The 12416-nt window shown below is 37.0% G+C and overlaps 1 pseudogene; it reads right to left on the reverse strand.

Annotated features, from left to right (window-relative positions):
* Window positions 1-3659: 3659 nt before the first annotated feature.
* Window positions 3660-4332, reverse strand: LOC107519853 (annotated as a pseudogene).
* Window positions 4333-12416: the final 8084 nt, after the last annotated feature.

Consider the following 12416-nt stretch of genomic DNA (forward strand, 5'->3'; position numbering starts at 1 on the left):
TGAATAAGATCCCCAGGTGATTCCTATGTATCTTAAAATGGAAAAGTGCTGCAGAACACACCACAGACCAATCAAACCTCAGCTAAGTGGAAAGATGGCAGAGAATGTAATCTATTGCTTTAGAGACTTCCAGTATCCCAGGGTGGGTGGGGCTGGTCTTCAATACTTTAGGTTCTGCCTTTCTTTGTCAAGTGTACTGCCTGGAAGCTAACTTTCAGGGTTGGCTGTTAGTTTGTCTCTGATATGAACCAATCAATGCTATCCATTCTGTCTCTCCCTCCCTCTCTCCTTTGCCCCCCTCCCCCCTATCTCCCTCTCCCTTTGTCTCTCTTTCTCCCTCTTCAGCTTTCCATCTCCATCTCCTTCTCCCTCTCTCCCTTTCCTTGTGTATCTCTGCTCCTCCTGTAGCCTTTCTCCTCTCTCTACCCTGCCCCCTGCCTCACTCTCACTCAAACGCTCTCATTTTTTTTATTCCTAAGATAGTATTTTGAAGGATTTACTTGGGGATGCCCAAAGATAGTTTTGCCCTATGGCTTTGAACAAAATTTTACTAAAGCGTGCCTTTTTAAAGGCAGTAGTTTGTGAAAAAAGGATAGATTACGAAATTGGACAAAAACTGGGTCCAAATGTTAATTCTTTCACTTAATTTTTTTCTTTGAACAATTTATTTAACCTCTGAAACGTTTTGTCTTTAAAAACGGTGATACTAATAAATATGTCTCAGGGTTGAGATCATCAAATAAATTCAAAGTATGAGAAAGCACCTGGCACACATGTAAAACAAACAAATAAACCCTGACCTAGGACAGGGGGTTTCCTGTCAAAGTTAAGGAAACTACCACAGAAGACCCATTACATTTAATGAGGGGACAGGGGAGATGATGGCTGCCCCTTACGGAATGCAACAAGTTCAAACTGTATTTAAAGGAATGTTTTCTACATTGAAAGACTAAAGCAACTGCTTTTATGTGGAACTAGCCCCAGGAAGGCTGTTTCTTAGAGAGAATCTTTCGTTTTATTTTAGTCTGTACAAATGTTGTGTAGGAGGATTATCATTAGTGAATTGTAAGAAATCTTGTCCCTTTTATCATGTGCTTTAAAAAACAGAGTTACTCCAATCTTAAGAGAAATTTTTATATCAGAGCTAACATTCTTTATATAAGAATATAGCATTAATTTTATTAATAGAGAATTGAAGGCAATGAGCAGAAATTTGCTTCCTGTTATCATTTAGAAAGTATGCTCCTTCCTTAAAGGAAGGTGCACCGGCACAGCATAAAGGCAGAGAAGGGCACTGGTAAACCTCCCTCAGTTCCGGTTCTCAGGACTACAGTGAGCCCTGCACAATAGATGTGCCTTTCAAGTTGATGCAGCTGTTCTGCTCTATAGAGCACCCACTGAGTTAAAGGACAGACACTCCACGTCCATGTGAAATCCTCAGGCTCCGAAGCCTAATTAATTTTCTGAAATCTATCAAATATGGTAGAATCACACATATAAAGTGCATATTTATTTTGGAATAAAAAAATGATTTAAAGGTAAACTGAAAGAAAAATGTAAATTGCACTCAACTTTATTCTGTCCTTTTACTCTAGTTACTCATTCCTTAAAGATTAAACTTAAAAGCAACATAAAACCTTTTGCCTCACAGTTTGGCTTTAGTTGTTTCACTGTTTTGTGTAGTTTGGCATACTTGCAGCTGGGTTTCAATTACGATTTGCTGTTAGGTATACATCATATAGGCACACCATTCCTGCATTTTCTCTTGATACCTTTTCCTTTCTTTAAAAGAACAATGTTTAATAAGAAGAAAAAAATAAATAGCAAAGAATTCTGCACAGTTTGGGACAACTTTTTCATTTCCCACTAAAATATGTTTATGGAGGCTTGGCAGACCGTGTACACACACATAAGATTAGAGTACATTTTTAAGTTTTTTTTCTTCTTAATTGAAGTATTCAGATTTGAAAATGTCTAAGCATGAATAGCACTTCTCTAACATCTATAAAATTTAGAATAATTATTTTTTCTTGTACATTCTGGGACAAGAATGGTCTGAGAATTTCCTTCTCTTGGGAAACCACATGTAACTTGGGAATTATGAAAAAAAAGATCTAGTCAAGGACAATCATGCAAATTGCTTCCTGTCTCACCCTGTAGAAGAACAGAGCTAATCTACTCCAAAATAGTTTAGAAGTACATATGAAGGCTCTTAGATAGTCACATTGCATTTTTAAAATTCATTCAAATAAACTCAAGTTGCTTCCTGTATACTCCTTGTTAACTTTTATATATATCATGGAAACAGGAATATATTTATTTCTTTATATTTTGTATAAACGTGTGTGTGTGTGTGTGTGTGTGTGTGTGTGTGTTGCTTTTCACTGTTGTCAGTCTATACATGTCTATACCTGTAATAATGGGACTGACTATCCTTATTTAACCATAGTAACCCTTTGGAACATAGCTTCTGGTATTTGTCTTCCATTTCTCTGTCCCCAGTAATATACTATATTTGTCATAATGTGGCTTAATGATTTAAAAGGGGAGATATGAAGCATTCACTTACCTTGGAGGACTAAACCTCTCATCCTGTCTCATAACACAAGAGTCTATAGGTCATGGATCATTCTGACTCTTCAGCAACTTCTCTGTGCCCAGGGCTCCCACTGCAATACCCTTATCAGCAATTTACTTTAAATGAGAATTAGAATTCTATCTTGAACCTTCTCCTCTGTGCAAAACTGGCAAGGAACATTCGAAAAGCTATCTTGCAAGCTGTGATTATCTGCTCTGCTCTGGAATTTGTATCAGCAGGTGGGGAAAGGGTGAAGATCCCTTTAATCCGGGAGTACAGAATTAGAGAGCTACACTATTGGGTAATTCCAAAGCATCCAGAGTAATGTAGAAGCTCCATTATGCACCCTAGAGTTACCAAGTTCCCTGATTTTCTCCGTTGCATAATATGTGGTCTTCTTTGACTAGCTCCTGAGATAAATAAGATGGCTCGTTTTATGATAAAAACTACCATATTTTATCAATTCTAAGTCATCCATATTTTTATATTTTAACTTCTCTGAAATTTGAATATGCTTTTTCTCTTCACGATGCATTACATTTTGAATGCTGGTATTTTTGTTGTTGTTGCTCTTAGTGGTACATAAAATCAATGTTTTATTTACCATCAAAGTCATCTTAGATTCAAAGAGTTATAGTACACCTTTGTGTGTGTGTGTGTGTGTGTGTGTGTGTGCTCTTGTAACTGTACTTAAGGCTCTTTCCAAAACAAGACATTAGGAGCCCCAAGGTTCAAGTATGCCCCTAGGCATAGCCCTCTGCCATCATGCTTGGGGATCCATTCATCAACATTAAACCCCTAGACAGATGTAACGAAAAAGGACCCTTCTTCCATGGCATGAGTCCTTTGCTGATTTCAGAGGTGGCAACAGGAGCCAACATGGAGAACACTGGGACTTTTCCTTTGGAACTGGGCTGTGATGAGAAGTGCCTGCAAGGAACATCATTATTTTTCTCCTGAAATTTCCCTCCAATTTCTGAAGATATAGCAGAAAAAAAATCTTCTTTGAAGATACTGGATAATATTTCCAAAAAATAAAAACACACACTTCCAATGCACTGTGCTTTCAGATATGCTGGATTTAGTTCAGCTGCTAGATGAGCTGATTGATGTATTTACCTCCATAGCCAGGTAAGCTCACCTCCTTGAGGAAGCCCATTCTATTCTTGGTTCCATGATGGGGCCACTGAGAGATGGAAAGGGCCCAAGAATGCTGAGATCCGAGCAAATGACACCAGCTTCCACAGGTGTTCTTCAATAACTATGTTGTCTGTCAGGTATTTTATTCTTGACCTTGGCTTGTTCACGTTTCAAGATGAGACCCGATAGACTTCAAATTTGGAAATCTCCAGGTCACATACGGTTCCATGCAGCATGGTTTGGAAGGTCACTTTGACAAAAACACCACTGAAAATCTTCTTGAGATGGAGCCTTGCAATGGTCCTTTTCATCATTAAACTCACCTCATTAATCCTTTGGATGCATACAACAAAGGCCAAGGAATGTTCATCTGGCATTTCCAAACCACGAGGTTTCACTTCTAGTCATATGAGGCATACTCTGCCACGTTGTTGCCGCCAAGCTCCGTGTAGGAATCATTCCAGTCACTTAAACCTGAGCTCATTTTCTTTCCTCTGCTCCTCTTCCAATAGCACCTGTTTTGCCTGGGTGGCTTTGAGGGCTTGATAAGCCCTCCTCTTTTTATAATTTTCTGGTACCAATGGGGTCTTTTTTCTTTGTTCTCCCTCTGCCATCTTTCACAGTACACCTTTTTAAGGGCCTCTTTAAAGAGCTCCCAACTTTCAAATCTGGAATCGCAATAGGAATCACAACCCTGGCCACCTCTGTATTCTATTCTCCAAAGCAAGAACATTCAAAAGTAAAATTTAAAATTAAAAAAAAAAAAATTAATGAAAAGCAAAAATATTTAGAAAACATTTAACCTTTTAATTTATTGTCATTTATCATGAGCTGTTTTTCTGAGAGCTCTTTTCCTTTTAAGCCCACTTCAAGTACGCATAATAAATGAGGTCTCCATTTGCAAATAGTAAACCATGGTAGCCAAATAACTGCTGATTAAGCATTAATCTCCGCTTCCAACAAAAAGCACATCCTAAATTGGATCAATGTATTCGATCTGATCAATTACTGCTACAGTAAAAGTGTCTGATATTCTGAATCAGCTGTCATGACTGATTTAGTTAAACTGGAGTCATGATATTATTAAACCTAAAACGGATTGTTCCAAGGATCGCTTGCACATTAGATTACCTTTGAATATACACTGAGAGCTAGGTATAGCTCTCCAGTGATTTGCTAGGTTCTCTAGATAATCAACCTTTGTTAAGATTTGTGCTTGATTTTGAATCAAGTTAGAAGAGAAGGGCATAAGACTTGAGACATTTATTGAGCAAAAGCCCCCTGAATACTTCATAACTATTCACCAAGCAGTAATAGAAGATGAGAACCAAGAAATAAAAATCTAATGAGTGAAATCTCTTCTTCTGTCTCTCTCTATATATACCTCATGTGTTGGCTTTGACAGCAGTTTGAACTTTGTCATGCCAATAAAGTTTCTGAAATTCACTAGATATTACTTCTAACAGGAAAACATCTGCAAGTATACTTATCTGGTTATGAACAAAAACATATTTTACTTCTTTGCATGACATATCAGAAGCATTGATTTGTATTTGCAATACACATTACTAGCTCACCTCAAAAATCTGTGAACACATCCATATTATTAAAACATCACTCATAACTTTAAAAACATACTAGAAAAGCATACAGAGTTCTCTCTACCTCAAAACATTTCATTGTACTGCTGAAAGAATTTTACTTGATTGAACAGAGAAATGCTTTTAAATTTTCTTTGGGGAAATTTAGTTAAAACTTTCCACTCTTAGACTTGCTTCAGTCTGTAATTTAAATCTTTCAACACACATACATGCATATATACTGTATTTTATATATCTAAGGTGAAACTTTTTGCCACAATTCTAACATTACTGAAATGTGATACATCTTATAATCAGTGGCACGATATAGTTGAATTGGCAGTGTTTTCTTTCTTTATTATAAAAATAATGTGAAGTCTTATGACCAATGCTATCTTAGATAAAACATAGAATGATGATGATATAATAACTACTATTTATGGTTTACACTGTCTCAAGTACTGCTTGAACTAATATTTTAATTAATAGTCACAAGTACCCTACAAAGCAGATGTTATTAGATAATATTTACAGATGAGGAAACTAAAGCCTAGGGAATTGAGCATAACTTGCCCATGTTATTGTTTATAAATGTGGAAGTTAGAATTCGGATTCAAGTATACCTGACAAACCAAAGCTCACTTTTTTAAGAGGTGCACAGTGAACCAACTTAAAAATACAGCAACCCATGTCCACTTCAGTCCAAAACCTTGCATTTAAAAAGTAGTGTAATTTCTGACGGCACTCTCATGATGATAATAAAGTTAGATTGATGATGGTATCATTAGGCGGTAAACTCATTTATGCTTCTGTAAAGCATCAGCCTATTCAGACAGAATAGCTTGTTTTCCTTCAATCCGTATTTTTATAGACCCTTTTCGGGTCAGGCACAGAACTGATTAAATACTGGAGGCAGGTAATGAGGAAAGGAATTCAATTTAAATGAAACTGAGGAGTAAGCCCTGGGTCAGGATTAAGAAACAGCAGATCTGGGTTCTATTGCGGGAACCTGCTGTCACTGTCTTGCTGTGAGATATGAGCTGTGAGATATGAGATATGAGTCCCTCCCTGTGACTAGTTTTCTGCATAAAAAATCTCTGTACTACGTCTCATGACTGTGCTGACAAAATAAGATTAAATAAGATAAAGTAGTTTGCAGAGCATAAATGAAAATTTACTTGGCATTATTAATTTCTAGTTGACTTGTAATACACAGAATCATTGACCAAAAGTCCTTTCATGCAGACCCAGAACTTTACAATAGAAGTGTGTGCGAGAGAAAACAGAATTAGGCTCTGAGAATCTCAAAAGAAACACTTGATAGCTCTGTATTAGTTTATTAGCATTGATTATATTAGCATTGTTTTTACATATAGGCATCAATTTTTAGTTTTCTCTGTCCCTGTCTCAGACTCTTTAGCTCAGTGGATAATATATTACCTTCAGTTCTAGAGGCAAACAGATTGAATGAATCCCAGCTTTACCACTTAATTGTGCCGCAATGATGTTACATAACCTCTCTGAGTTTCATTTTCCTATTTCCAAATGGGACTAGCACCTTCCATTTAAGGTATTTTTGAGGACTAAATGGCATAAAGCACTTAGAATAAAGCCAAACACATAATAAGTCCTTAACGAATATTGATGATTTATTATTATCCGAGTAGATTGCAACCACCCATTATTATTTTAATCTCACTAAAAATTCCATATGAACAAAGCACCTTTGGTGCAAAAAATGTGGAAATGTTATACTCGGCACCATGGATGATATAGAAATAATTAAGTACTGTCTAGGTTCTTAAAGAAATTACACGTAGTTTAATTTCTGCCAAATAATTATTTCGCTCTTTTAGTTCATCTAATTTGATGTATTATAAAAAGCAAAGAACTAGCATTTTTATTTTTTAAAAAAATCTAGGCTGTCATTATATAATCTGTAAAAATCAACTTGATCTAAACAATGGTTCTGGACTAACACCAAACATTATTCCTTTCTCCAGTTGAATCAGTGTGTTTACATCAGCAATTTGTCCTTGCAATGCTGGTTGAATGCTCAGTTTCATTTCTTCCATTCTTTACATAAAGACAGCTACTTCTGAGCCCTTGGAAATCTCCATTTTATCGACCTGTTGTTTTCTTCCAGATGGCTTTGATACATTAAATTCCTGTGTCTGCTATATTGTTGCCATCCTGGCAATCTCTCCAAATTTTTCCTGAAAGTTTATCCCAAACACCCTAAGCTGACTTATTTTAATTTTTTCCTACATTCTATATCATACCATTTTCATCTTTGGGAGGCAGTTGAAGTCATTGACTTTGGATCCCCTGAATTCGAATTCTAACCAGCTGTATGACCTTAAGTGAGTTACTTCTTTTTGCTTCAGTTTCTTCATTGGTAAACAGTGTTATTAATGATAGTGCCTATTATAGAGGTTTGTTGGGACAGTTAAATGAGTTAATATATGTAGAATGCTTAGAATCATGCTTGACACATAGTAGACGGCTGTATAAATGTTTGCTATTATTATTACTGTTTGTGATCTCTCACTCTCGGTTGTTGACATTGTCAGACGTATTAATAATTTTATATTATAATAAATTTAGATGACATGAAATAAGAACCAAACAGCAGAGGGAACAGATATAGAACACAGATCCATGATAAAGCTACAACGAAATGGGAGTTATAGAAGGATAGAGAGGAGAACATTTCCGGTAGATGGAAATTAAAAGTCTTAGTAATCTGAGAACAGGTAGCTAGAGTGAAGGACTGGAAAATTTAGATGGAAGAGTGTCAGTAGTTATCATTTTTCACAGCATGATGCATTGGAAGAGAGATTTCAAAGTACGAAGAACTAGATAAACATAGGGTGAAAGGCAACAGTCAGAATTTAGAATAAAAGAACAGAGACTGGAAACTTTGTGAAGATATTAAAGATGAGTAGGGTATGGCAGAGGAAGGAGCCCATGGGGAGGGGGTGTCAGGTCAATGCTTAAGAAGTGAGAGAGAGCTTTGGCCATACTCCCATGGAGATTCCCAATAGGGAAGATGAGCTTTCCTGTTGCTTCTCGAAAAAACAAAAGTGGGGTGATGAATGAGAGGAAAGTAATAAAGAGAGGCAGGAGTATGAAGTAACAGAGAAGCTACTAGACAGGGAGTCAAGACACCGAGCTTCTCCATTTCTACCTCTTCCAAGAATCAAGAGCATGACCTTAGGCCGGTCTCTTAACATTACTGGGCTAGATAAATTTAAGATTCTAAAGTCCTTTTCACCTCTAAACCTGATAATGATACATGCTGAGATGAAGGTAGGTGGGGAAAAGGTAGGTAGGGAAAAGATGAAGGTAGGTAGGGAAGCCAGACGCAAAAACTTCATACTATATCACCATGGTGATATGAAGTTCAAAAACAGGCAAATCTGATCTTCCATGTGAGAGGTCGGAAGAATTGTTACCTTCTAGAGTTAGTAATTGAAAGGAATATTTTAGGGTGCTAAAATGTTCTTTATGTTGTTCTAGGTGGGAATTACACAGGTGTGTCCATAAGTGAAAATAATGGAGCTGTACACTTAAGATTTGTGAACTTTACTGTTGTAAGTCATACCACAGCTACAAAGAAAAATAAGTGAAGATTCTAATTGAAGAAAGAGAGAAAAGCATCTGCTCAAAGTAAAACTAGGGTGAGAAATTGAAGGCCTTGGGGCAAGGCATTTTCTGTGGGAATGGTGCCTGAGTCAATGAGAGACAAATAAATTGATTGGTTCATAACAAATACTACCCATCATTTGTAATCATTTTACAAATATATTCTATATACACTCATGATATATAACATATATACATTAGAACAACAATTTTCAAAGTGCTCTGCTAAGTTCCAGTGCCTCATAGAGAATGCTCAGGTCACTGTGTGAGGTGAAGGGAGGATGGGTGCCCCAGCAGCCTGAGCTCCCTTCCCTATATTAGCCACTGCAGTGGCTAATCTGTTTTATAAATTGTGGTTCAGCCATGAGAGTTAATACGTAAACAGATTCTATTGCTAAAAATGTTTTAAAAAATTGTAGGAAATTACACATAAGTGATCTAAAACTTCGTTTTTTAAAAAACACAGGATCGTTGGGAATTTTTACTGAAGAATTAACAGAATATTCAAATTATGTTTACTTTCCTTTTCAAACTAAAAGTCCTGTGCTTGTTGTGGGATGTCAGGAACATGAATGAATGAAGTGCTAGTCCTTAAGTAGTTTAAAAGCCACGACAAAAAGCCCCGCAAATTGAGCCACACTGTTTCTGATCTTCTAATATTAAACATTCTGGATGAAAGGAGTATTGCATTTTATTTTTTTGTCTGTCAGTCTTGTCGTCTCACTTCCCAGTGTAGGAAGTCTTGCTTGAACTCTCCTCTCTGCCAGGAGAATTTCTGCCCCCTTCTTTGAGTTTCTAAAGTAGGGGTGCACCTCAAGAGATCTGGAAGGACAATGTGATTTTATGAGTGTTTTATGGAGTGTTTGTCATACTCAAGTTCCTTATTTATACATTCTGAGGTGAGGGGAGGAAGGAGGTACTTATGATGATCACTGTTGCTATAATTCTACCATGCATCCCACCAACTGGAGTTTCCTGTTTTTGCCACCTTTGACAGCCACCTCTGCCTCCTACCTGGCAGGTTCATTTTCTCTCCATCTGTTCAATTGACATCTATGACACTCATCAGGCATTTGTTTTCATATCTCTCCAGATTCAAATATCATTCATTGTTTTTGTGCTTACTCAGAGCTCATGTCCATCATCAGTGTAGTGACCGCGTGTAACATGCTAGACTTTTTCTTTAGTTAAGTTTCCTTTTCCAGGGGCCTAGTGGATATTTGAAAGTCCCTAATCACGAATGTTGGCAAAGTCTTATACTGTGTGTGTGAGTGCGTGTGCGTATGCGTACGTGCATGCAAGAGAAAGAGAGAGAGTCGATTTGCCTTCTAAAATGCCTACCTTGATCGACGAAGCTATTCATTTTTTATATTTACGTTTATTCCTTCTTATATAGTTTGGCATCTTTATATACAAAAACTGCCTCAAGTGATATATTTAAAATAGATATTCTAAAATAGTTTCAATTGTAACATTTTATTTGCCATTAAAAAACCCCAATATGAGTTGTGTATGCCGATGTAGCCTTTCTTTGGCCATCTTATTTTAAGCATCTCTGTATTTTGTATTTCATATTTTACTCAGAGATTTGATTCTGGCTAACTATAATCAGGGGGAAAATATCTCTACTTTGTACTTTCATACTATGAACTATTCTTCAAAAGGTGAACATGTTTTTAATCTGTAATAGCATAATTTATGTTCTAATGAGCAAGGAGCTGTAGAGGATCAGATTAGAGAAACATTGAGCCATTGGAACAGCACACCGCATTCCTGAACTTCCCACACAAATGTTTCCATGCTCTTTAGCCAGTTCCAAAACCTCAGGTTTCCTATAACCTCACGAGGAGCCTCCTGCTGCTATCCTTCCCTGATAAGCTCTAGATATATTTATTTTACTGTCTCACCTTCTCCATCAAATGGAATTAGAAGGAAATAAGGGGCTCTTGGCTTTTATAATTTATTATCCTTTAGAGAACTAATGTTTGTACTTTTTAGCTACAGAAAGCTTTGTTCAAACAAAACATTATACTAAAGCCAAGAGTGGGAAAGAGATAAATGTTCAGTTGCTCCAGGTGAATTAGGGTGGGGACTCAAAGCCCTAACTGCCTGGGCCAGTCCTACCTGACAGCACCCCCAGTAGAACTCAGAGCACTGGTTCTCATTCCAGTTGCCCACTAAAATTATCTGAGGAACTTCTTAAAAATAATTCTGCTCAGAACTCACCCTGCATATTATGATCAAACCTATATGGGTTAGGGTCCAGATGACTGTTTTTTTTAGGGCCCCAGATGTTCTCATGTGATGCCATGGTTAAGAACTCTTGCTTTGGAGAGCAGTGCTTCTCAAATGTGAGTATGCATCAGAATCACCTGGGAGATTGTTAAAGCTCAGTTGACTAGGCCCCACTCCCAAAGTTTCTGACTCTGTGGGTCTGGAGTGGGGCCCAAACATTTGCATTTCTAATAAGATCCCAGATGATCCAGGAAACACATTTTGAGAACCACCATTCATCAGGATTATATAGTTTCTGCTAGGATCTGAGAAAAAATAGACTTCTACTGGGTTCACTCTTCACTATAATTTTTGGAGTTGAAAAATGTAATTCTTATGCCCAGTCAAGTCTATCACAGAAGATATCAATTATTTGGGGCATATAGGGTGTGGGGTTGTGAGTCTCTTTCAGTTAAGCCTCACTCCAAAAGTTGCCACAGTGTTTTGTGGGTTAACTAATTACATTGGAAACAATTTTTTAAATTATAAGAATACTAGGACAATATATTGAAAAGAAATCTTATTTTAAAATAAAGAAATGAACAAGCACAATAGGGTATACACAGTGAATCATGTATGTCCACATGTCATGTTGAGCAACCCAGAGCAGACAAAGGCCTGCATTTGCCTTTGAGGAAATTAACCAAAGAATCACTAAACCACCTGGTTGCCTTCACATCTTTTCCCATGTATTTCTCCTCCTTTCCAAATAGACAAACTCTGGGGAGAGGGGCATATTTACTTCATGATGCTTGGAAGCAACCAGATTTGGAAAAGGGAGTTAATAATTATGAAAGGTTAAATAAAGTTTTGAAACATGAGTAGACTTCCTACTGGAGTATCTGCTTGGAGGCAAAACAGGCTAAGTCACTTAGAATCATAAAGCAGATGAGCTCAAGCTAGGTGTCTTGAACTGGGAGGATGGGGGTGCATAGAACCTAGGTACTAAATTTATGCCATAAACACAGATATAACAAGGCATGAGTCAATGGGAAGGGTTCATCCCATGTACCCCTAATTTCCTACGATGTACAAAATAACAGAGGCAAGAGTTTGGAGAGAGGCTGGTTGGTATGGAAATGGTTGATGTTGACTGTTATGGGTTGAATTGAGTTTTCCCAAAATTTGTATGTTTAAAGTCCTAACCACTAGTACTTAATACAACTTTTTTTAGAAATAGGATTGTCGCTGATGTA

The sequence above is a fragment of the Rousettus aegyptiacus genome, unplaced genomic scaffold, assembly GCF_014176215.1.
Source record: "Rousettus aegyptiacus isolate mRouAeg1 unplaced genomic scaffold, mRouAeg1.p scaffold_m13_p_3, whole genome shotgun sequence".
Classification (NCBI taxonomy): Eukaryota; Metazoa; Chordata; class Mammalia; order Chiroptera; family Pteropodidae; genus Rousettus; species Rousettus aegyptiacus.